Source organism: Macrobrachium nipponense, chromosome 5 (assembly GCF_015104395.2).
Source record: "Macrobrachium nipponense isolate FS-2020 chromosome 5, ASM1510439v2, whole genome shotgun sequence".
In the NCBI taxonomy this organism is placed as follows: domain Eukaryota; kingdom Metazoa; phylum Arthropoda; class Malacostraca; order Decapoda; family Palaemonidae; genus Macrobrachium; species Macrobrachium nipponense.
This window is the reverse complement of record NC_061107.1, coordinates 103,320,049-103,346,040: the sequence shown is the minus strand read 5'-3', so window position 1 is coordinate 103,346,040 and position 25,992 is coordinate 103,320,049. Positions and strand designations below refer to the sequence as shown.

Here is a 25,992-nt window from a genome sequence, read left to right as displayed (position 1 = left end):
GTCACTCTGGTAAGTTTTGTTTATTGAAAACAATAGTATGTAAAATTAAAATGGACATATATTTGATTTTAAAATGCCCACTCTTTCCAATAATTGTTTAATTAGAATCTTATCCTGACATTAAGGAATTGGTGTTATTTGAGCAGGGTAGGTTAAAGAATATTCTTATTAGTCTGCATATCATTTAGTTTTAAGAATTGCAGTAAATTACTACTGAATGAGAAAACTTAGTACAATATGTTTCTAATTTTCTTTTTAATTTTTCAATCTTTCAGGATAAATCAGATTCTCTCAGTGTGGACCTTCAGTTTCAAGGTAATTAAGATTTAAGGACAGCTATGAATTGTTCTAGCGTTTAACTTTATTTGGGATGAATATTATCGACTGTTAAAGATAGCTTACATGTCTGTGCCAGTAGGCAAGGAGATATAAGCTATCTTTAACAGTAGGTAAGTTTCCAAATGATAAATTTTATTATGAAAATGTATATTTTTTGTATCATATGGAAATTTAGATAAGTGTTTAGTGTAATAACAACAATGGGTGAGGTTACTCATACCTTGAGCTAAGTGAAACAAGTGTTGAAGTGTATTGAATTATTTTATATAATATTTACGTATTTGCTTAACATTGAAGCAAATAGAAAAAGTTTTCAGTTAGCCTTCAAATACATTTCAAGTTGTTGCTTTGTAGTTTTTGCTTTTTTCCCCCCAAGTTTTTATTCCACAATAATTTTATCTTGAAACTTGTAATGACAAAATATCTAGCCAGTGATAAGGAATTAAGAGGGTTACGCATTATAAAAGGCTTCAGTATCTGAAGACATTCTTGTACCTGATTTATTTCCGGGATTGAGAACCATTGCTAGAGGTGGTAAACTGGTCTTGCTTCCGAAGCATCATTTAAAGGCTAAATACTAACAACATTTGTACATGTAATGGTTGTTCTATCATTTTTAAACCATTTTGGGGACTGTTTATCAAATCTATCATTGGCATCATGATTTCCAAGTTCATGGGAAATTCAGTAATACAAAGTACATACCACAATTCAGTTTCTATAGTAAGTAACAACCAAGTAAAAAGGATTAATGATCATTTATTAAGCTAATTCTCTGTGTTATTATGAATTACCAACATGTTGGCATTGTTGGAAATGAACGAGCAGATGAACTGCCTAAGTCAGGTACATCAAAAAATCCAAGAAGTACAGTGGTACCTCGACATATGAAAGGCTCAACTTCGAAAAACTTGAGATACGAAAGCAAATACGAAGATTTTTTTGCTCTACATACGAAAATTGTTCAAGATACGAAAGGTTGTTGCTGTAAAGTCCCGAGATTCGCCCGGACCACCGATAACAATTTTAAAACTCGTGCACCGGCAACTTAGTAGACTCGCCACCATCCTCCCGCTCTCCCGTTGGTTCCTGATGCTAGTCACTGCCATAAGATCCTGCTCTCCTTTTGGTCAGCATCTCTCCCATGACCCTATCATGCATCTACGTAGCGGCGTGCTTTTTCGGCCGCTCGGCGGCATCATCGGTATCGTAAGCATGCAGAATTCGTTCGTTCTATACGATTTTGTTCATTAATGTAAATTCGTTAGTGATTTCGTTGTAGTACTACTTTATCGTGTTGTGTGAGAACTTTACTACATACGTATATGTACTACATAACTTAACCCTTTAACGCTGATTGGACATATTAAACATCAACAAAAATTGTCTGTTGGATGCCGAACCGACGTATGAAATGTTGACGAAAAAAAGTTTTTTTTAAAAATTCGCGGAAAAATAGTTATAGGCCTACTAGGTGAAAACTTTTGAATCACGCACCTTGGGGATGCTGGGAGTTCACGGATCAAGCTGTTGTTTTGTTTACAATCGTTACCCAGGCGCGCAAGCACAAATTTCTTTCTTCTCGCACTAAAAAGCATCAGCGACACCTCTCAGAAATTATTTTGTCACTTTGACATAATTTTTGCACCATTTTATATTAGCCATTACATAGAGTTTTATATATGAAAATGTGCACAATTTCATGTAAAATACAACAAAAAGCAACTCATGGTTGTAGCTTTTATCAGTTTTGAAATATTTTTATATAAATAACGATGTGCCAAAATTTCAACCTTTGGTCAACTTTGACTACCGAAATGGTCGAAAACCGCAATTGTAAGCTAAAACTCTTACATTTTAGTAATACTCAATCATTTACCTTCATTTTGCAACAAATTGGAAGTCCCTAGTACAATATTTTGATTTATGGTGAATTTTAGAAAAAAACTTTTTTCAAAAAAAATTGACATTTTTTCGTTCGATTGTCGTAATGGTTGCACAGTTTTATATTAGCCGTTAGATAAAGTTTTATTAATGAAAATGTGCACAATTTTATGTAGAATACAACTAAAAACAACCCATGGTTGTAGATTTTATCAGTTTTGAAATATTTTCATATAAATAACGATAAGTGCCAAAATATCAACCTTCGGTCAACTTTAACTCGAGCGAAATGGTCGAAAAACGCAATTGTAAGCTAAAACTCTTACATTCTCGTAATATTCAAACATTTCACTTTATTTGCAACAAATTAGAAGTCTCTAGAACAATATTTCGATTTATGATGAGTTTATGAAAAAAAACATTTTCCTTACGTCCATGCGGTAACTCTTCCAAAAAAAATCTGAAATTTTTTCGTCCGATTGTCGTAATGTTTGTACCATTTTAAATTAGCCGTTACATAAAGTTTTATATATGAAAATGTGTGCAATTTCATGTAGAATACAACAAAAAAAGAACCCATGGTTGTAGCTTTTATCAGTTTTGAAATATTTTCATATAGATAACGACGTGCCAAAATTTCAACCTTCGGGCAACTTTGACTCGACCAAGATGGTAAAAAAATGCAATTGTAAGCTAGAGATTTTACATTCTAGTAATATTCATTCATTTACATTTATTGTGCAACAAATTGGAAGTCTCTAGCACAATATTTTGATTTATGGTGAATTTATGAAAAAAACTTTTCTTACGTCCGCGTGGTAACTTTTCCGAAAAAGTCAGAAATTTTTTCGTCCAATTGTCGTAATGTTTGCACCAATTTAAATTACCCGTTACATAAAGTTTTATATATGAAAATGTGCGCAATTTCATGTAGAATACAACTAAAAACAACCTATGGTTGTAGCTTTTATCAGTTTTGAAATATTTTCATATAAATAACGATAAATAGAAAAACTCTACCTTCGGTCAACTTTAACTCAACTGAAATGGTAGAAAACTGCAATTGTAAGCTAAAAAATTTACAGTCTAGTAATATTCAATCAATTATCTTCATTTTGCAACAAATGGGAAGTCCCTAGCACAATATTTCGATTTATGGTGAATTTTTGAAAACAGCTTTTTAACCTCCGCGCGTTACGAATTCATGCATCATATTGTGATAATATTTTCTCTGTGTTGCTTTCATCGTTTGCAATTTGTTATACTACCAAAATCTTTGCAATTTAGTGTAAAAAACAAAAAAAATAATTAACTCATTAGCTTTAACCGTTTTGCTCACAGCGCAATTTGTATATACATAATTATATATGAAATTTTTTTTTTGCTGTCATATATTCCAATATTTATATTTGATAATAATATTTTTTCATTTCTGATGATTGCATGCTAAACTTCAGGCAATGACAAAAAAAGAAGCCAAAAATGAACTCTTAATCTTGAAAATTAAGCGTGCTGTGATTTTTTGAAAAAAACTTTTTTTCCGCTTCGGTGCTCACTCGCGAACGCCGCTGGCATAAGGGAGACACTTTCGGAAATACCGGCTCGGCGTTTAAGGGTTAATTATGTACATTATCATATACGTAGTCATGGGTCCTAAGAAAGTTTAAGTAGGAAAGAAGAGGATGCTTTCTTTGGAGACAAAAATGGAGATAATTAAAAAGTATGAAGCAGCTACACCTTCCAAGGGCGTGACTATTTTATCTAGCAAGAGGAGCCACGTGCACGACGAGATGGAACGGCTGCTTCTTGTCCGGATAAAAGACAAGAAATCGCTGGCGATACGATAACCGAGATGGCAATCTCCCACAAGGCCAGCGCTATTTTCAGCGATTTGATTGCCCAGGCCGAAGATGGCAGAGGAGAAGGGACATCGACGCCAACCCCAGAGTTCAAGGCTTCTCATGGGTGGTTCGAAAAATTCCGTAAACGGACTGGCATCCATTTGGTGGTGCGGCATGGGGAGGCTGTCAGCTCGGACACAAAAGCCGCCGAAGCCTTTATTAATACGTTCGACAAGATGACAGTCAAGGAAGGCTACAGTTCTCAGCAAGTCTTCAACTGTGATGAAACTGGCATTTTTTGGAAAAAACAAAAAATGCCTCGTCGGATGTACATCAAGCAGGAAGAGAAGAAGCTACCCGGGCATAAGCCTATGAAAGACAGGCTTACGCTCTCACTTTGTTCGAAAGCCAGTGGGGATTGCAAGGTGAAGCCCCTACTTGTCTATCATTCGGAGACTCCTCGAGCCTTCAAGGCCCACAAAGTGCTTAAGGAGAAGCTTCCAGTGATGTGGAGGGCTAATGTGAAAGCCTGGGTAACGAGACTTTTTTTCACGGAGTGGGTAAATCTGTGTTTCAGCCGACATTGAAGAAATTCTTGGAAGAGAAACACCTCCCTCTGAAATGTCTGCTGTTGTTGGACAATGCCCCTGCTCACCCTCCTGGCCTCGAGGAAGATATCCTAGCGGAGTATTCTTTTATCAAGATTCTTTATCTTCCGCCTAGCACCACCCCTCTCCTCCAGCCCATGGACCAGCAAGTGATATCGAACTTCAAGAAGCTGTATACGAAACATCTTTTCAAGAGGTGTTTCGACATCACCGATACCACAAACCTCACCTTGCGTGAATTTTGGAAGGAGCATTTCGATGTAGTGATATGCATCTGACTCATTGATCAAGTTTGGCAGGAGGTTTCGAGGTGAACCTTGAATTCTTCGTGGAGGAAACTCTGGCCTGATGCCGTATCCGCCCGAGACTTCGAGGGATTCGACGTGGGCGAAGCTAGTGCTGCAGATTCAGGAACATTTGATGATCCTGAAACTGTTTCGCAACCAGATCTTGACGAGATCGTTGCACTCGGCAAGTCCATGGGCTGGTCGTCGACGAGGACGACATCAATGACCTCCTCACTTACAACGGATGACCTGAAGGAGTTGGAGGCCATGCAACATAACGTCATTCAAGAAGAGTTCTCTAGCAGCCGTGAGGAGGAGGACGACGACCCTATGACAACGGCAGAAATGAAGGATGTTCTAGCTGCTTTTCATAAGTTGTAATTATTTGTAGAAAAGAGACCCCGATGACGTTTGCCTTAGTCGTTTCAGGAACATTGTGAAAAGTAGGCAGAAGCAATCTTCTTTGGACAGTTATTTTTTAAAGAGGGCTTTTAGTAGGAGTAAGCAAAAAGGAAGATCCGATTGATACTATGAACAAACAGAAAGTTAAAAGTGGTGAAGAAATTGAAATTTTGTAAAAAAAAAAAAAAAAAAAAAAAAAATGTAATAAAAAAAAGAAAAAAAAAATTAATTTTAAGTTTTTTGTGAAGTCAAGTGTTACAGTTTTGTTAATGTGTTTTGGATTTAGTTTATGTTTTCTGACATTTTTTAAAGTTAAGTGTACATACTACAAGAAGTTTTCTGCCGTTTGTCCTCCTCCTCTGTCGCCACTTTCGGAAATAGCCTCACTCAAAAGGTAAGGTTCCACATTTTACTACATATGTACGTACAGTATTTCTTGTATACCATGTACACTAATACACTTTATTTACAGGTAACATAGTACGTATTAAGTTAGGTATTGAATGGTCCAAATTGTTGTAGTATTTCATTGTTAATTGGTCAGTTTAGCTTTATTATAAAATTTACAGGGGTGTTTTTGTAGGGCTTGGAACGGATTAGCCATTTTACATGTAAAATGCGGTTCAAGGTACGAAAAGCTCATGATACAAAAGCCGATTCGGAACGGATTAATTTCGTATCTCGAGGTACCACTTTCATTGGACAATAGAGAGCAATAATAAAATGAGAGAACTTATTGATGTAATTAACCCCTGGCTTGTTTCCCTCACAGTAAAACATTTGATAGTAGAATGTCGCAACTTAATATCAGTAAGGCACTGTCATTTTAACATAGTTGGAAGAACAGACTTTTGTACATGAAAACTTACCCAGCAGATATATACTTAGCTATAGACTCGTCGTAGTCCCGACACCGAAGTTTCAAAACTCGCGGCACACGCGACAGGTAGGTCAGGTGATCCACCATTCCCGCCGCTGGGTGGCGGGGTCTGGAACCATTCCCGTTTTCTAAGCCATAATTTCTCTGTCGGTTGAACGGACAACACCTATTGTTCGTTCCTCCATCTTGGATTTCTACTCGTTTGCCGAGAATTTGGATTGTTTTTTTTTGTGACGTATTCTGTTTTTTCTCTGGCATGGCATACGCTTATAGTGGACTGTTTTTCGACTTTAGTTTTGACTACTTTCCCTTTCACGATGTTCTGACGCTAAGCTTCACCTATGTTTAGAGTTTGTAGTAGGGAAGGTTGCAAGGTTAGGCTGCCAAAATCGGCAGTAGATCCTCATAGTATTTGCGCTAAATGCAGAGAGAATGAATGTTCTTTTAATAATACCTGTGTTGAGTGCGAGAACCTTACAGAGCTTGAATGGAAGGAGTTATCTTCATATGTTAGGAAGCTTGAGAGAGATAGAGTAAGAAAGGCTTCAGCTAGGTCATCTAGTAGATCTTGTTCTATAGAACAAGAAGTTAACTCTCCTACTAACGATTTTCCCTTAGCCTCAGCTGCTTCTCCCTGTTCTGAATCCAAAGATTCTTCTTCAGAGAGGGAAAATGTAAAAGCTTCAATCAAGAAACTTCAAGCTCAGTTACGAGCTCTAAATGAAGGTAAGAGTGGTGATAGTGACTTGTGCAGTGTCCCCAGTGCAGTGGAGGGGGCGTCTGAACTGGTTCCTCATTGCTCCTAGGCCTAGGACCGCGTTCCAAACTCCCAGGACCAGGGGAGGAGGAATGTCGAAAGCCGCAGGGAGGATGCAGAACATCCCCAATGGTCAGGCGTCCCTTCGGCAAGATCCTGTTGTAAAGTCCCAGGCTGCCTCGGATTGCCGCAGAAAAGGAAAAGGCGTCCTAAGGGAGTGTTTTTCGGCCTCAGACTCTTCCTCTCCTAAACGAGGATGGAGTTCGGCCTCTCTTTCGCGCCCTTTGAAGAGAGCCTGGAAGGCGCCTAAAGGAGACGCGGCTGATTCCAGCCCAGAGCGTTTTCCCGAGGATTGGCCTTCGGTACCTAAGAAGACGAAACAAGAGGAGCCTTCTCTTCAGGATCCTACGAAGAAGTTTTTGATTAATCTGCAAGAGCAGTTAGCTTCTTTAGTAGGCTCCTTTGCTAAGGACTCGACAAGGAGGAAAGATGTTTCGCTCCCTGTTAAGAGTTCCGCTAAGCGCCCCTCTTCGTATAGGAGAGAACCCTCACAATCTCCAGGGCGTTTATCGCCTTCGTCGAGAGACTCGTCCGATAGGAGTTGTTCTCCTGAGAGGAGAGTTCTTTCGCCCTATAGGCTTTCTTCTCCAAAGCGCCCTATGAGGGTAAGGCCTTTGAATCCTGGTAGACAGGAAGATCGTAGCCTCTCTCCTATGAGACGCCGCGAATCGAGCAGAAGTCTCGATCGGTTTAGGTTCAAGGAACCGGAGGATAGACAAAACCGATTTAAGTATCAGGATCCTTTGGGTCTGCAGGACCAGGAGCCAGGCAGGCGCAAAGAGGCAGCAAGACGCAAGAAAGGGCGTCAAGAGCCTCTCAGACCACAGGATTCAGGACGTCAGGAGTCTGCTAGAAGGCAGGAATCAGGACGCCATGAGTCAGGACGCCAGCAGTCAGGGCGCCAGGAGTCAGGACGCCATGAGTCAGGGCGCCAGGAGTCAGGGCGCCAGGAGTTAGGACGCCAGGAGGCAGGACGCCAGGAGTACGTTAGGCGTCAAGAGTTAGGGCGCCAAGAGCCTGTTAAGCGTCAGGAATCAGGACGCGGGGATCTTTTCAAGCGCCCTGAATCAGGGCGCCAGGAGCCTAGCAAGCGCCGCGAACCTGGCGAACCGCAAGAACCTAGACAACAAGAGTCTAGTAGGCGCAAGAGTGTTTCGGACAGGCAGGAGCCTCACTCTTCGTATAGAAGTTCGAACGTTCAGCGCTCCCCTTCTCGGGAAAGGAGTTCTTCTCCCGGGAAGAGCCAGATCACTCCCAAACGGTCTCCTTCGGTGGATCCGTTGGAACAGGTATCGGAAGAGGAGGAGCCCGTAGATGTAGCAGTTTCTGACTACAAGAGACTTTCACTTTTGCTGCTAAAGGAGTTCGGAGACTCCCTTCATCCTGCTGACCCTCCTTCACCAGGATCTTTGATGTCAAGCACAAAAGCTCTCAAGTCGTCTTCCTTCGTCAAGATGCGCCCTGCTCTTTGTATGAAAAAGGCCTTAAAGACCTTTTCAGAGTGGTTGACTTCCAGAAGGGAAGCGGGCAAAACAGTTTTTCCTGCCCTCCTTCCAAGTTAAACAGGTAAACCAGGAAGGTGGTACGAGACCTAGGAACCTATGGGGTTAGGTCTCCCTCATCCGCAGATGCGGATTTTGCTTCCTTAGTGGACTCTTCCAGGAGGAAGTCTTTGCTTTCTGCTAAGGCAACATGGGGCATGTGTGAGCTAGACCACCTTCTAAAGGGCCTCTTTAAGACCCTGGAAGTCTTCAACTTTATGGACTGGGCTTTGGGAGCGTTAGCTAAGAGAGCTCAGGACACTGACTTTGTCTCCATGGAGGAACTTTCAAGCGTCCTGGCTTGCTTGGACAGAGCGGTTATGGACGGTTCCGTAGAAGTTGCCTCGCTTTTCGGAACGGGAGTCTTAAAGAAGAGATCGGTCTTTAGCTCTTTTCTAGCAAGAGCCGTATCACCTTTACAAAGAACATCTCTTCTTTTTGCACCGTTATCCCCGCATCTGTTTCCACAGGAGACTGTTAGAGAGGTTTCTAAATCTCTTACGGAGAAGGCAACTCAGGATCTCCTCACTCACTCAGCCAAGAAGTTTAGGCCGGCCGTGCCTATAGAGAAAAAAGAGAGACCCTCTTTTGTACAGCCCTTTCGAGGTGCCTCCTCTTCTAGGGCCCCTCTTAGAGGTCGCAGACCAGATAGAAGGAGTAGACCATCTAGAAGGTCCTTCGGGAAGTCTAGATGAGCAGGGAGTCCTCCAGACGAAAGTAGGCGCCAGACTACTCCACTTTGCAAAAGTCTGGGCGCAGAAGGGAGCGGACTCTTGGTCCCTCTCGATCCTGAAAAAAGGATACTTGATCCCCTTCAGGGAAAATCCTCCCTTGACGACAACTCCAAGGGAGTTGACTGCAAGATACTCGGATCCGGTCCGAAAGCTTGCTATTTTGCAAGCAGTGGAACAGATGATTTCCAAGGAAGCGGTAGAACTGGTTCAAGATCTCCAGTCTCCAGGATTTTACAATTGGCTATTCCTGGTACCGAAAGCATCGGGGGGATGGAGACCGGTTCTAGACGTCAGTGCCCTGAATTTCTTTAAGTCTTGAAGAAGAAATTTCGATGGAGACGTCTTCCTCTGTTCTGTCTGCTCTTTGTCCAGGGGACTGGATGGTGTCCCTGGACCTTCAGGATGCGTATTTCCATGTGCCAATTCATCCGGCAGCAAGGAAATATCTGAGATTCATGTTCCAAGGGAAAGTATTCCAGTTCCGAGCGATGTGTTTCGGACTTTCGACTGCCCCTCAAGTCTTCACGGACATCATGAAGAATGTAGCTTATTGGCTACATCTGGAAGGGATCAGGATCTCTTTATATCTGGACAATTGGCTAATAAGAGCCCAATCGGAGAAAAAATGTCTGGAGGACCTTTTAGTTACTCTAAATTTGACAAAGTCACTAGGACTTTTAGTCAATCGCGAGAAATCCATGCTGACTCCCCAGCAGAGTATTGTCTATCTGGGGATTCAGATGGATTCTCGGGATTTTCTAGCGTATCCTTCACAGGAAAGGAGAGAACGCTGCTTAGAAAAGGTGGCAGTCTTCTTAAGGAAAGAACATTGTTCTGCGAGGGAATGGATGAGCTTACTGGGGACCCTCTCCTCGATGGAACAGTTCGTTTCCTTAGGAAGACTACACCTACGACCCCTTCAATTTTATCTGAAGGAGAAATGGGATTGGAAGTCCAACAATCTGGGAGAAACATTTCCAATCTCGAAAGGGATCAAGGAATATCCGCTGGTGGTTAGATCCACAGAACTAAGCAAGGGAATCTCCCTTCGCTTACAGAACCCTTGCCTAGCGTTATTTGCAGACGCCTCAGATTCAGGGTGGGGAGCGACCCTAGGTTCGGAAGAAGTGTCAGGCACTTGGGAAGGAGAACAAGTGTCCTGGCACATAAACAAGAAAGAACTAACAGCCATTCATCTAGCTTTAGTTCATTTCGAGGAACAGGTCTCAGGTCTGGGGATTCAGATTCACTCGGACAACACAACAGCCCTCGCTTATATAAAGAAACAAGGGGGACGCATTCCTTTTCCCTGTACGAATCAGCAAAGGATCTGCTGATTTGGGCTCAGGAAAGGAGATCTCTCTTCTACAAGGTTTTGTGCAGGGAGAGAAAAATGTCCGGGCAGATCTGTTGAGCAGAAAAGAACAAGTCCTACCCACGGAATGGACTCTCAATCCTCAGATTTGCCAGCAACTATGGCATCTGTGGGGAAGGCCCAATATAGACCTGTTCGCGACCAACAAGAATCACAGATTAGAGAACTATTGCTCCCCGATCTCGGATCCACAAGCAGTAGCAATAGATAGCTTTCTGCTAGATTGGACGGGCGTTGGACGCATACGCCTTCCCTCCTTTCAAGATAATAGGGGAAGTATTGAGGAAGTTCGCTTGCTCGGAAGGAACGAGAATGACCCTCATCGCTCCCTTCTGGCCAGCTCTCGATTGGTTCACAGAGGTGCTGGAGTGGTTAGTAGATTTTCCAAGATCGCTTCCACTAAGGAACGATCTTCTCAAACAACCCCACTTCGACAGGTTTCACAAAAACCTCCCCGCTCTAAGTCTGACCGCCTTCAGACTGTCGAAGGACTTGTCAGAGCAAGGGGCTTTTCACGAGAAGTGGCGAAGGCTATTGCAAGAGCCAGAAGAGTCTCCACCTCTAAAGTATATCAGTCGAAGTGGGAGTTGTTTAGAGATGGTGTAAGGGAAAGAAAATATCCTCTTCCAGTACCTCTGTAACTGAAATCGCAGATTTTCTCCTATATTTGAGAAAAGACTAACCTGGCAGTATCAACAGTGAAGTTACAGAAGTATGCTGGCCTCAGTCTTTCGACATAGAGGAATAGATCTGACCAATAATAAAGATCTACATGACCTTATAAGGTCTTTCGAAACCACGAAAGACCATGTAATCAAGAAACCTAGCTGGAACTTGGATGTGGTCCTCAAGTTCCTAATGTCGGAAAAATTTGTACCATCTCACGCAGCTTCGTTTAGAGACTTAACGAGAAAGTCATTATTCCTCTTTGCGTTAGCAACAGCTAAGAGAATTAGCGAGTTGCAAGCTTTGGAAGGTAAAGTGGGTTTTAAGAAGGATTCAGCGATTTGCTCCTTTTAAACCATTTTTTCTAGCAAAAAATGAAAATCCCTCAAAGCCTTGGCCAAGAAGCTTTGAGATAAGAGGACTATCTTCATTAACAGGAAGAGACTAGAAAGGCTTTGTGTCCAGTCAGGGCACTCAAGTTCTACCTGGAGAAGAAAAAGTTGCTGGGAGGTACAGAAGAAAGTCTTTGGTGCTCTGTAAGAGATCCGAAAAGATCGATTTCCAAGAACGCCCTTACATTCTTCATAAAGGATGTAATAAGGGAAGCTCACCTTAAGTGCGATGAAGAGCACCTCAAGGTTCTCAGAGTAAGAGCTCATGAAGTGAGAGCCATAGCTACGTCAATGGCATTTCACAAAACATGGTCTCTTCAGGCTCTTATAGAGTTCTACGTTTTGGAGATGTAATTCTGTGTTTTTTGCCTCGAATTACCTAAGAGACGTTAAAATTTCGTACGAAAAGTGCTTTGCTCTGGGAGCGTATGTTTCGGCGAATTCAGTGCTGGGAGAAGGGGCTGAGGCTAATCCTTCCTAATTTAGTTTAGTGTTTAAATTATCTTTTATTGGTTAATTGTCAGAGGGAATAGGGAACCCTCTTGCAATTCATAGATTATAACAGTACTAACATGGTCAGGTGATCGGGATTGGCTTCAGTGCTCCTTGTGATTTTTTTTTTAATAACCTTAACTCTGTCATGTAAGAGGGCGAGTCTCCATTGATATGACAAAAGGTCAAGGCTCTACCATGTAAGTGGGTCAGCCCCCATTGGTACGATCCAGAATAGGCTCTGTCGCGTAAGCGGGCTAGCCCCCATTGACACGATCCAAAGAGTTATTCAACCATAGGTTCATTCCTCGTTGAAACTCTTGAGGCAGGCAGACTCATCGACAGTAGTCATGAAGTCTTCAGCCCAATCAGGTAGGAACCATGGATTATTTTATCCAAGAACATAGGTTGTTTTTTCCCTGTTTTTTAATGTATTTAGTTTAAGTATTATTTTGTTTTTAGCTGTCTCTTGCCCGCCACCAAGGGTGCCAATCAGCTAAGTATATATCTGCTGGGTAAGTTTTCATGTACAAAAATGATATTGTTAAGATACAATAAAGTTTTGTACATACTTACCTGGCAGATATATACGATTAATGGCCCACCCATCCTCCCCTCAGGAGACAGGTGGAAGAGAAATTATGGCTTAGAAAACGGGAATGGTTCCAGACCCCGCCACCCAGCGGCGGGAATGGTGGATCACCTGACCTACCTGTCGCGTGTGCCGCGAGTTTTGAAATTCTGTCGGGACGACCGAGTCTATAGCTAAGTATATATCTGCCAGGTAAGTATGTAAAAACAAAACTTTATTGTATCTTAACCATATCATTTTAAACTGGATGCAATTTTAGGAAGAAGTTTTGGTGAGGATAGCCTTTTTAGTTTCCTTCAAGAAGCAGGTCTTCTTGAAAACATTTAGGTTAATTTGGTCATGTTTGAGTTTGTGTATGTGTTATTGTATATCATTTTGCTTTTAAGTCTTTTACTAAGTTAAATTTTTATGTAGTACATAAAGTTTACCCCTAATTAATACAGTATTTATTACCATAGACAGTGGAGCCTTGGTTTCCGTACATAATCCGTTCCAGAATCGCCCACGAAAACCGAAATAATAATTCCCATAAGGAAAAATGTAAATACAGGCAGTCCCTGGTTATCGGTGCCATATCATACCTAACAGAGGCACCATTAACTGAAACCCAGCGCCATAATCCCCATAAATTGCTGGGTTTTGGTTAAAGGCAGTTTTCGCTTATCAGCACCCTGCCGAGAACGGAACCCCCACAGATAACTGGGGACTGCTTGTATTGGCACAATGAATGTGTTGCAGACCCCAAAAAATAAAAAATAAATAACTTTATAGGGAATAAATACAGTTTTACATACAGAAAACAATGAGAAATAAATATAAATGGTTAATGAAATGACTAAATGAACATTTAACATCACTCTTCCATGCAACGTAAAAACACCATACAAACAAAAATATCTCTTACCTTTATGGAAAACACCTGTTAGCATATGGAAGGCGGAGTGGAGGGGAGAGGGAGGAGGAGAGGTTATTGTTTGGAAGGGGACTCTCTCTCCAGATGGACATAAGGTATCAAGGACTTATCTGGGGTTACTTCTCTTCGTATTTTACTGGAACTATCTAAGGTTACTTTCCCCCTTCATTTTTTACTGGTACTAGGACAGCTGTCGCACAACAAAACTGTCCAGACATTTTATTCTGGCGTTTCTTTAAAATTTGCCTAAAGTTAAATACAACATTGTCATTAAACATGTTGGAGACACGGATTACAACTTCTTTGTTGGGATGATAATTCTCCACACAATATTTTACATTATTCCTCCTTGCAAATATGTCCTTAATCCCTGAAGTAGGCACGTTATGTATGCCCATTTGTTTTCTGAATTTGCAAACCAGCCTCTGCAGGTCTTAAATTCACTAACAGCAATGCTTCTTTCAGGCATTTTCTCACTGATATCGGTATGCAACTTCCTCCAGCACTTTGCTATGAGTTCTTTCTTATATTCTAGCGTTTCTCACCATTTTACACAAGGGGTAGAACTTGGAACTTTCTTTGGCCCCATGGGTCACAAAAGAAGATGGGATGCTTTGTTTGGGCGCTCGATATGAGGCCTGGTCACATGCTGGTCCCTGGATGGAGCGTTTCCGAGTGTACAAAAACCAAGGAAATGTACAATAACCGAGGAAAAATTTCGCAGAAAAAAAGTCTACGAAAACCGAAACCTACGAACAGAGAGGCATATGAAAACCAAGGTTTGACTGAATAAAGTTTTAGTACTTTTAATATCTGTTTATTTCACAGAATTGTGTAGAATTTGGAAATGTTTGGGGTGCCTGTGTTGCTTGTACTTTAGTTTACAATTAATTGAAAATAGGAGTGTAGATGGGATGAGTATTTCATGTGTTTTTTAGTTCTATATAGTTCTGTGTCAGATTTTCATATAAATATATTTATAGCTTTTTAATTTATTTATTTAACAGAATTCAGTACATTTTTATCTTTTGTAATTCTCTTTAATGATACGGCATCAATAACCTCATTGTTGCGGTGCCAGTAAGAACTAACCAATCAAGCAATCAATCTAGTGTCTCCTGGAATTTAGACATCCTTCTGAAATGGCTCTCAAGCTCTCAGTTTCAGCCTCTCAAAAATGCTTCCCTTAGAAGTCTCACAAAGAAAACACTGCTTGGTAGCACTCACAAACAGCAAGACGTGTGAGTGAGTTACACACTATAAGCAAGAAAGTAGGTTTCTCACAAGGAGATGTAGTATGCTCCTTAACTTTGAATTTTTAGCCAAAAATGCTTTTTTGGCCTTTAAAATCCATAGGGTACTATCTCCGAAGGACCTTAGAAAATTAGAGGACCATCAGAACACCTTTGGTGCTCTGTGAGAAACCCAGTTCGTCCTTTGTCGAAGAGTGCAGTCTCGTTTTTCTTGAGAGAACTCATCTCAGAGGCTCATTCTTAGGTAGATGAAAGTTGCTTTTACATTCTTAAAGTGAAAGCTCATGAAGTTAGAGCTGTGGCACGTCTCTAGCTTTCAGACATAATGCATCGCTTATGTCAATTGTGCAAGCAAAGTTTTGGAGATGTAAATCAGTCTTCGCTTTACACTATCTCTAGGACATAAAGGCAGTATTTGAAAATTGTGATAGTCTAGGTCCTTTAACTATAGCTGGCATGGTGTTGGGGCAAAAGCATAGGAAACTTACTGTTCCTTTGCTTTCCACTCACCTTGAATCAAGGTTTGTGTTTATGGGAAGTCTGGGGGTACATTGCACGTGATGTACCCACCGGATCAATGTAATTTTTAATGGGGTGGGTAATGGTTGAATTTTTTAATATTTGTGTAGGTGTTGGTTGTTTTATTCAGGTCTACATTCAGGACAAGGGGAAATTGTACTTTGTTAGCATAAGGTGTACTATCTCCACTGCAAAGTCCCCCACTAATGTGGGAGCAACTCTGGCTCTAGTGTTACGCGCTCTACGAGTTGAGTAAAGCACCAACCAGGGACGGTAAAACTTCCTGCCACAGCTTTCTCAACATTTAGGGTAACAAACAGGCATTTTTATTAATGCCTGTTTGTGCTTTGGTTAAATATGTCTATGCTATTTCCACCTCCAGGCAATGTGGAATCAGCTATATAATTACTTGGTAAGTTCCATAAATAAAGATAAAATATTTATAATAAAACTAGATTTTATTTATGTACTTACCAAGTAATTACATGATCAGAGCCCACCCTCCAATAACCGCTTAATGACACCTCTGTTAGGTATGTATGGCACCATAACTAATGGCGCTAGATAAGTGCCATAAAACCTGGATTGCCATTAACTGAGACTGCTGCTGCTAACCAGGGACTGCCTGTTAGTACTATGTGAGAAGTCGGCTCCTTTTTTTTTTTTTTTTTTTTTTTTTTTTTTTTTTTTTTTTTTTGGGGTTTTTTTTTTTTTTTTTTTTTTTTTTTTTTTTTTCCTCCTCTCATCTCTCTCTCTCTCTCTCTCTCTCTTCTCCGTCTCTCTCTCTCTTCTCTCTCTCTCTCCTCTCTCTCCTCTCTCCCTCCCCTCTCTCTCTATCTCTCTCTCTCCTCTCTCTCTCCAAGCATGAGGCAGAGTACCTTTGCATGCTTGTAGAGAACTTGGCATCATGAGTTGTCTCTTTTAGGTTCTCTTCCACCAAGTTTGGAAAGATAAACAAGACCTTTTTACCCTTTTCATGTGTGAAAAGTCCTTAATTACATATACAGTATTTGGGTTGGTAGTACCCGTCACCCACCTGCCTATCACCAGTTAACCACCTTGTTACCAAGATTCATCCACCATTTCTAGGTCAGTGCTGGTAATTGCTTATGTACATGATGGTTTATATATTTAGAAAAAATAAAAGTAATGTAATCTTGAAAATTATTCTTTTTCAGAAAATATCATACACTTTTAGAATAATTTTTTGAATAAACTGATTAAGTATATGATGTATTGGCTTTTTGAAGTTTATAGTTCAGATCATTTTGTCCTTAAAATTGCTGCAATGTTGGTATCTAATTTTCTTCAAGATACTACATACTTTGTGCCTGCCATGTACATTGTATTAATTTTTCTATTTCTTTTTTATTTTGCTTGTGGCATAGGGATAAGGACAACAGCATATGGTAAATAATATAAATTTTGTTGCATCTTGTTTTAGCTAAGCTTGTGCTTTTTTTTATTGTATTAGTCAAGTGTTTAGCCTTAGATGTTAAGGAACTCTTTTAGGGATTCTGTTATTTGCATGTACGTACCCTAATACAAATCCACATTTTATCATCCTTGAGAACTTGCTGACTGGTTTAACTGAAGCCTGAGCTACTCTAATCCATATTTGCATGAACTAGGAATGAATGAGATTTTTAACTTTCTAATCCATATTTGCAATGAACTAGAATGAATGAGATGCATTGCTTATTCATTTGCATATTAATGCACCAGAATAACTGCTGTACTGCAACAGTCAAATGCGCTACTTCTTTTATTAGGGAAATGCTCATTATTTCCAGTGTCCTGATACTTGACTGTTAACTGAGAATCTAGAGGCTATGATTTCTTCTGTAGGGACATGTCAGTATTAACAAGTGATGTTGCATTTTGAAAGTGACGAGTGGAGGAGCTGTTCTGAATGGAGAGTTAACATGCTTAATAAGTGTGCACTTTGCTAGACTGAAGCTTGTGGTAGCAACTCTTAAGAAGAGCTGTTAAAGTGGTAACTGGTTCAAAATTCAACAGGTGTGAGAATGATTCACTGGTAGCTCTTAAAGTCAAGCTGTGAGAACTAGTACACTTATATGTCAATCATTACAGGCAAGACTTGGACATGGACAGTAATAATTCAGGCCTCAATTCTTGCCAAGGAACATGTGTTAGTGCCTGTAGGTGCACTCATTGTCATTGTATTGCCTCATACTTGTTTGAGAGTGGAGTCACTATAACCACTAAAGGGTTGCATAGCTTCCTGTGACTAATCTGAGAGAGAGAAAGAGGTAGAGAGAGAGAGCAAGCACCTATCAGTACTCCTGACTGATAGGTAATTGCTCAAAACCACTATCAAGAAGAGTTGCCCCTCCTCTTAAGACTGTCAGTAATATGTGAAGCTTAGTCAGAGTACTGTCAGTAATGTGCGCGGCTCAGTCAGAGACATGATGAGATGAAGTTGATGTAGCTCACCTGTATCAGTGCTTTCAAGTTTTCTGCAATGCTACATAGAGATGACCTGGAGATAACAATGCTCTCAACTACATCATGGGTCAAATTAGAAGAGGAGGTATGACAATCCTTAAAACCATGATCATTCGGTGTATCATCAGACACCACTGAATGACAAGCAGACTGGCTTCACAAGGAAAATACTGGGACCAACAGGAGCACTAGTGACTGGCACCAGGAGAACTGGTGAAGCAGCTAAAGCATGCACTTCAATGAAGCAGAAAATACCTCCAAATTTGTCTACTGTCTAGGGAGGATGTGAGATAATGCCATATGTATTATCATCAGGGCATTGATGGAGGTTCTGTATTCTCAGCTTCAGTAACTATTATAAGCTCTGTTCAACCAGCTTGTTGATAGTTATACAGGAAGCCTTTAATTTGAATAGAAAGCTCCTTAATGTTCCAATGTTTGAAAGACCTAGTTTGCTTAGAGATTGAAGCTCCTGATATAGAGATTGAAGCCCCTGCACTATATCATTTTGAAGTGGGTAAGTGGGAACAGTTTTGGAGCACTAAGAGGAAGATGAAACTCCTCCTCCAGATGAGGTTTTAGTGTGCATATAGTAGAGCCAGTGTAATACAGCAACCAACCTATCTATATCTTTCTTTCCACCGTTATCCTACATTAAGTGGTCGGTTGCCTTATGCGCCCTCTCCACTGCCTTCTATCAAAGGCATCATCCTCCACCAAACCTCTTCTTTCCATATCTTTCCTTCACTTTATCTCGTCATCTAATTCTCTGTCTCCCTCTCAATCTTCTTCTTCTAACAGGTTCTTCCCAAGCCCTCTTCACACCCTCCTTGTTGTCCATCCTCAACACATGCTATTACCATCTCAATTGGCCTTTCTTATCACCTCTGTAATCTTTACTAAGCCTGCCCTTCTTATTTCATCATTGTTCATACGTGAACAAACCTTCGGTCTTAACAATAGGATAATTTCTAGTGCCTAGCTGGAGCCGGTTAAAAAGCAGATGAAAGCAAGGAATCTTGTGATATCTAGCAACGCATGCGTAGCTCAGGTGAAGAGTGGTCAAGGACCACGCAACTATGCCAGTATGTCAGTCTTTTCTTTGACCGCCTGGGTAAGAGTCGTGTTAACCTCACTTGGCCTTTCCCGGTTCTTGCCCGTTTCACTTCTGTTTAGTGTGTGTGTGTGTTTAGCTGATATTATGGCTTCCTCCGCTCCTTCTCGGTCTCGTCAACGTGTGTGCCCTAGAATTCCAGGTTTCTGTGTTCTCGTTTTTTGGCTTCGCAGCGACTGACCCCCACATTACGTGCAGTAGGTGTCGTTCTAATTTTTGTACCATAACGAATCCTTGCACGGAATGCTTGGCATGGCCTAAAGTCTTTTTATAGCAAGAGAGAACATGGGAGGGTTTCGACTCTTCTACATGGGAGGGTTTTTCGCCTCTTCCCGATGCTTCGTCTCATGCAGTATTCAACCCCCATAGTAGCGTTGTTCCTGTGTCTCCTTCCTTTTCTTCAATTGATTCGTCGCTGGAAGTATCGGGAGGACACCAGGGTGGTGTTTGTAATGTTGCCCCTTCTCCTTTGGGAGTTAATTTGATTCCCGGGAAGGGGGAGGCTTTTTCATCATTCTCTTTTTTCATCATTTTCCAATCTGTCAAGCAGTGAGATTCCCATAACCACCTCAGCATTCTCATCTCTGTTCTCTCAAAGCTTTACTTCTTTTCTTCTAAGAGTGAAGCTATGCATATATCTCAGGTCAAATCAGGTAAACAAACTTGACAGCTGATTGTGTTATGCATTGTAAATAACAGTCTCTATCTGCAGATGCCTTAAACTCAGGGACTGTCTGTTGGGAACACAAACATATTGATGTTGTGTCATAATTAATAGTACTTACATTAATACTTACTATAACCTAAACAAAATTGTTATGAAAATAGTAAGAAACAAAGCAAATAAATGGAAGAACAATATGTATACCCATACTTAGTGGAAAGGTAAATAAAGAACAAGCTGTTCAAAGAGGCAGGTGTGTATATAGTGTATTTGAAATGCTTGAGGCGTAGCCTGGACACGGCTGCTGAATTCTTCAAACAAGGTGGTTCTGTAGTTAACTGTCGTCTGTGGTCATTGGTACTTCCTGTGACTGGACGTAAACATTCCAATTGGCTTTCGGCCGTTGTAGTGGAAGGACATGTTTTTACCGCTCTCTACCTGACTGTGTTAATTTTTTCTTCAATTCTTTCTATCCCGGTGTGGGATTATTTCTTTTACTATTGGTATATTTGGTTTTATAAGTGTTTGATATGAACATCCAGCAAACCCTTGATTGCAACCTATGTTGCCCTCTGCCCCATGGTAGACGACAAGAAATGCAGGAAGATTTGTGCTTCTCTGGATGTCAATCCTCATTCCCATTGCGGGGAAAGTTTGCTGGGAGGAGGAGATATGTAAGAAAGCCTAAACCTGTGGTGAGGAGTAATTCACCCCCAACCACTCCAAACTTTGTGAATCCTTTGTCTTCCTACCTCTCTCCCGGCAACCCTCCTAAGAGAAGGGGAAGTTGTGGCTGTGGACCTGGATAACGCTCCTCTTTGAGTATCTGCTCGCTTCAAAGGTGCTCCTTTGGAGTGAGGAGGGACTCCCCAACCCAACTTTTTCTTCTGCACGTGGGTGTCAGGACTAGGCCAGGCATGGTCTTCCTTGGAACGTGTCCTCTTCAGCATTGGTTGGTGGACATCATATGCCTTCAATCCACTTACCAATACCCCCAGTGCCTCCCACTCTTGGTTTCGGGATACCACCTTGGCAGTTTCCAGGTTTCTTGCTCCTCCCTCGTCTCTCATGGCTATGACAGGGATGCCAGCACCAACCGTACCTGCTATCATGCCTGCTGCTGATCATGCCCCAGAACCTGACCCTGTTCCTGACTCTGGACCTGCTCCTGTTGATTTTCACTGGTTGGCCCAGACTACAATCCTGCAGAAGCTGTCAAAGAAGAAGAGATCGAGGAAGGTGTCTTCGTCTTTGTCTTATCTTTGTCATCTGCTACCTCCTCACCTTCCCCTTCGAAGGTTTCACGACCTAAGAAAGGGAAGGTAGCCTCTCTGCCCCCTAAGAAACCTCACCTTGAGGCTTCTAAGGGTCTGCATCCTCCCTCCTTGGAGGAGGCAGTTGGCTCTCTCGTCAGCTCTCCCACTCCTTAGAGAGAGGGAACCAAGACTCCATCCCCAGGGGCTAGAGTCCCCAGTTCCAAGGGCGCTGCCTGTGGGACTGAGGCTGTGTTGGAGACTCGTTCGCTATTCCCTCCGAATGTTCAACCTTCCAAGGGAAGTTGTACATCTGTTTAGTGACGGGGAGTCATGAGAGTGGCAACCGGGCGAGAGAAGGGACCAAGCCATGGCTCGAACCCACCTGCAAAAACCAAGTTAGGTTCTTCTTCAGGAGCCATGGTCGATGTCCCTGCCCCTCGGGATAGGGCATCTAGAGAGACTAAGTGGATGGTCCCATGTACAGACTTCTTCACTAGAGGCTTTTGCCTCAAAAAGGGCTGGGGTGGTGTCATGAGGACGATGCATGGTCCTGCCAGGCAGGGAGCCACATCACGGGCCCAGCAGCACTGCTTCTAGCAGAAGTGCTGCTTCCACCCCTGCTGCTACCAGTCCTGCTACTAGCGCTGTTACCAGCTCGTTAGCATGCATGAGAACTGCTGCATTCTCCTCGGGAAAGCAACTCGTCCAAGCGATCAACTCTCTCTGATACCGACGCCTGTCACCACCGCAGGTTGTTGCAAGGGCGCGGCTCACTCCTCCCTGTAGCAGCACTACTAGGAGGGGTGAGAGCATCCGATCTCCTCTCCCTTTCCCTCTACTTCCATCAGGCTACACCGGGAGGGGCGAGGCGAATAGTAGAATCCTGTAGAGTCCTCTCTATGGGATTTGGCATTGGCGGACTATGTTCCGGGGGTTCTAGGACCCCATCGAATGTATGTTCAAGTCGTCGAGGATTGTCCAAGGGGTCTGGCAAACCTGAGGTTCTGTACACTAATGCCAACCTCAGGCCTCCCCTTAATCTGAAACCTAGGCCTAAAAGTAAAGTGGAATGTTTACATCCAGCCAGGCAGGTCTCCCTGTTTACCGGATGGTAGTTACTGCCTAACCACCTTGTTCAAGAGTTTTAATGACTGTGTTCCAGCTTTGCCTTAAGCAATTCCTGATGTAAGGGACCTCAGTTTTTGTATAATTAAAAAAAATACAATTTTTAAAAATTGTGATTTTATGTGAAAATAAGATATAATATAGTGTGTTGCAAGGTACCACCTTACATATGATGATTTTAAAAGCTATCAGAGTAATGTATATATATATTTTTCTTTGAATTATAGATTTTGGAGATACAAGGACCCAGTCAAGTGCTGGTGGTCAGCATGAGCAAACAATAACTTTCTCAGATTTCCCTGATACACCAGATGAGTAACTTGAACAAGAGAAGGTAAGTTTCCATATACTATTTGCAAGGTATTACACATTGTCTTTGGTATAGCACTAGATGTATGTAAATTATATAGATTGAAATAGTAAACTTGGTTTATTGATGCTCTTTGTGTAGAACACTGAAGCCTTGTTCTACAGGGAAATACCAGTACAGTACATGTATCTTTTCTTTAATATCAAGAGTACGGACTGTCATTCTAATGTATATGTGCCAGACCAAATTAACAGTCTGTTGTAAACTGTAATGAGAATAAGAGGAAAGTTGGTTGTGAAATATGGTTTCCCTCCAAGTAAGATGTCTAGGTAGTACTATCTCGTAATGACACTTATTGATGAAATGGGAATTTTTTTTTTTTTATTTCAGTACTCTTCATTTTTCAGTCTCTTTCATCACTTCTCTTGTTATTTGAGTTAGTGTCATTATCTGTTTTGTGCTTCACTTATTTTACCATCATTTTGTGCTATCAGTTTGACAATACGTAGTGTTATCTGTTTTTCACAAACTTTACTTGATAGTTTAGTAGGCAACATGGTCATGCAGTTGGTGCTGCCATTCGTTTTTTGCATTTTTTTAATATTCATTTTGTCTCTATTGCGTTATTTCCGTATCCTTTCATCAAATTTTTCATGCCAAATTAAAACAAAATTTCATTCCAATATAATATACCTGTAGCTCCTGGTACCTCTCCAGTTATCTTTTTTTAGTCCTTCACTGCAGGTATTACATTTCTTACACTTGTATCAACAGCAAAGGATTGGTTATCTTTTCTCATTGTGGCTTATACCATTACCAGTTATGAATGCTTCAGCTTACCGCTTAAGTTTTAGACAGTATCTTGGAAATTGTCCCAAACTTCCATGTTCTGTGTTGTAAGTTGTTACAGTTTGTGTTCTTCCTTTAATTAGTTTTTTCTTGAGAGTTTGTTAGTAAATATGAAACTATACTGTCATGAGGCTTACATTGGTGAGAGCTTTTAAAGATGTGGTTACTGCACTGGATAAATCAGTTGTTTTATATTTTCATTTGCCTTTCAAAGTATACTAGCAATTGTCTGCTGTACACATACTAAATAAAATTCCTTGTTCAGTCTTCTTTATGTCGCTTTATGTGGGATAATTGCCATCTCAAAAGTTTTTATAATATCAATTCTGATTGGAATTTGCCTTTTAGTGCTATGGGTTGTTCTTTTGGCTGTGTTTTGGTGAAATTCATAAGTTAATATTTTTAACCTGAATTCTCTTATGGTCAAATAATGCATGACCAAGTTGTTCTGTTCTATTGAGAAAAATATAATTTATGTGGTTTTTAACTTAATGATTGCCACTAGCAGCTTTAGCTGATCGGTATTGCATTGGGACTTGCTCCTTAAAATGTCATGACTTGTTTGTGTTGTGTTTTTAGCATAGTAGAGGCTAGGATTATTAACCCTTAGTGGACGGATTGCTCCTCGGAAGTAGTAATAACAGGTCTGGGGTGGTGGACGGATTGATCCTGTAGTTAGATAAATTACGTGCCATCGATTTTGAAAGAATCTGGCGGAAAGAGGTGCCAAATCTATTATAGCCCTTAAATTCACTAATGGCAACTTTTACACTGGCTAATATCAGGAGTCTGGCATCTCTGGACTTCAGTTCTGCTTCTGATGTAAAAGAAGAATGTACGTACTGCGTTTCTGTCTCACATGACGTCTTTTTTGTAAATTTGCTCATAAATTCTATACCAAGGGTTGGGTTCCTGTTGGTTTCTGGGCTCAGCTCGTGTCGGCCTATGAAAAGTATCCTTAATATCATTCTTTCTAGGTAAAATTATCCTAAAATTACCAGAGAAAAACAAAATTAAGAAAATGTCAGTACAACTGACTCGCTCACTCTTAAAAAGAAGTGTCGGTATGAAATAGGGGCGAGTGTGGAACACTACCACGAGCCAAACACCAATTAGAACTTCCTATCAGAATCCCCCCAAGAGAGAGCTGATACCAACGGGCGATGCAGCCTCTACTACTACTACTAGAGGACGCCACGGACAGTAGCGCCCCTAGCGGACATCCTTAATTTTTAGCGCTAGCGACAAGTCGCCATTTTCTTGTGCTCGTGCTTTTTTGGATATTATCCATAATTTCTACAATGGAACGCTCTGCAATTGCCACGGCTAAGTTAAGTAACTCATAAGTAATATTTTACCACAGTTTTATCTTCCGGGTACCAGTATTTTCCTCTTAATAGGTCATATACGGTTCCCCGGTTGTCGCGTGGCGGCCATACCGCCTCGTAAGAATTCCCGGTCCTCCATACTGGGACTTCTTATACTTATGGGCTTACTTAATCACGTTCATTGTTTTACATCGAGTTTTAGTTAGTTCAGCCCTCCTACCATTCTCTTAGCTTGGTATTTAGGGCTATCCTTATTATTCCGGCCCAGCATCCCGGCTCTTGCTCTACATCGGCTATCGCTGGCTCCGAGTAGGCTTCTGTTTCTTGGAACAGTCTGCCTCCTCCTGGGCTTCTTTCTCTATTACTAAAAGTGTCTCTTCCGTCTTTCGATGTATATTTATTTTATTTAGGGTGTTAGGCTAGCCTAGGTGCTTGTTCCGTGTATTGGTACAGCTTGGTTCACGTGGCCCTACCACGGTTGTGTTGCTCGCGGCCTAGGCCACTTGCGGTCACGTGTCCCATAGCACCTTACCCTGCCCCTTCCCTCCCTTTCTGATATAGGGAGGAGCTGGGGGACCCCTTGGTTGTCATGACAACCTCATCGCCTTCTCTCATCCTTTCGGAGGTGACTAGGGGTTCCTCCCAGCGGGGGGTTTAGGGCGACCACTCATGAGGTACCGGGTCTCCATGCGGGTAGTTGGTGAGACAGGGAGGAGTAGGCCATCCCTCCCTCCTTTCTCGCTCCCGCCGTGTTTCGCCGAGACCTTCCTCCCCCCTCCCCAGTTGCTCAGCCACCTCCCTTACGATACGAAAGGAGCCTTCCGTCGCAGCCGGGGCACCTTTGGTTATAGGCTACTGGCTCCGCTAGCGGGCGGGGTGGGCACTACGAGTGGTCAATTGCTTGCCTACTATATCCTTATATCTCTCCCCCGCTACCGGAAGGGAGCTTACCCCTTACCTACGCACTCTTCTAGTAAACGGGCGGAGAGAAGTTGTTTTATTATTGTTATTTTAAGGATATACCCTAATTGTACAATATTTTACAATGAATTGTGTATTATTATTATTATTTTATCAACCATCCCCGCCTTTTTCCGTCGTGGTTTCCATTACCACCACTCCTAGTTGGTTGACTTTTGTGCTTCCGCCATCGGCGGAGCCATAGCCTATATACCAACCTGCTTATCACACGTATTTTGGCGGGGCTCTGGTTTAATCTAACTTTATCGCTCCGGCACCAGCGGAGCATATGTTAGGCTGTAAGTGTTTACTTGGTACTCATGTACTTTTTCACTTACAGGCTACCAACTGCCAGGTCCCAGCGTGTAACGCTACGCTGTTC

The 25,992-nt window shown here is 41.7% G+C and overlaps 1 long non-coding RNA gene across 1 annotated transcript in view; it reads left to right on the top strand.

The window, feature by feature from the left end:
* LOC135215560 (uncharacterized) overlaps positions 1-25,992 on the top strand; it is a 133,512-nt gene that overhangs the window by 90,850 nt on the left and 16,670 nt on the right. Inside the window, exons 2-3 of the long non-coding RNA XR_010314728.1 lie at positions 276-315; positions 22,391-22,497. This is a non-coding gene — a long non-coding RNA (uncharacterized LOC135215560). The remainder of the gene's footprint in view (positions 1-275; positions 316-22,390; positions 22,498-25,992) is intronic.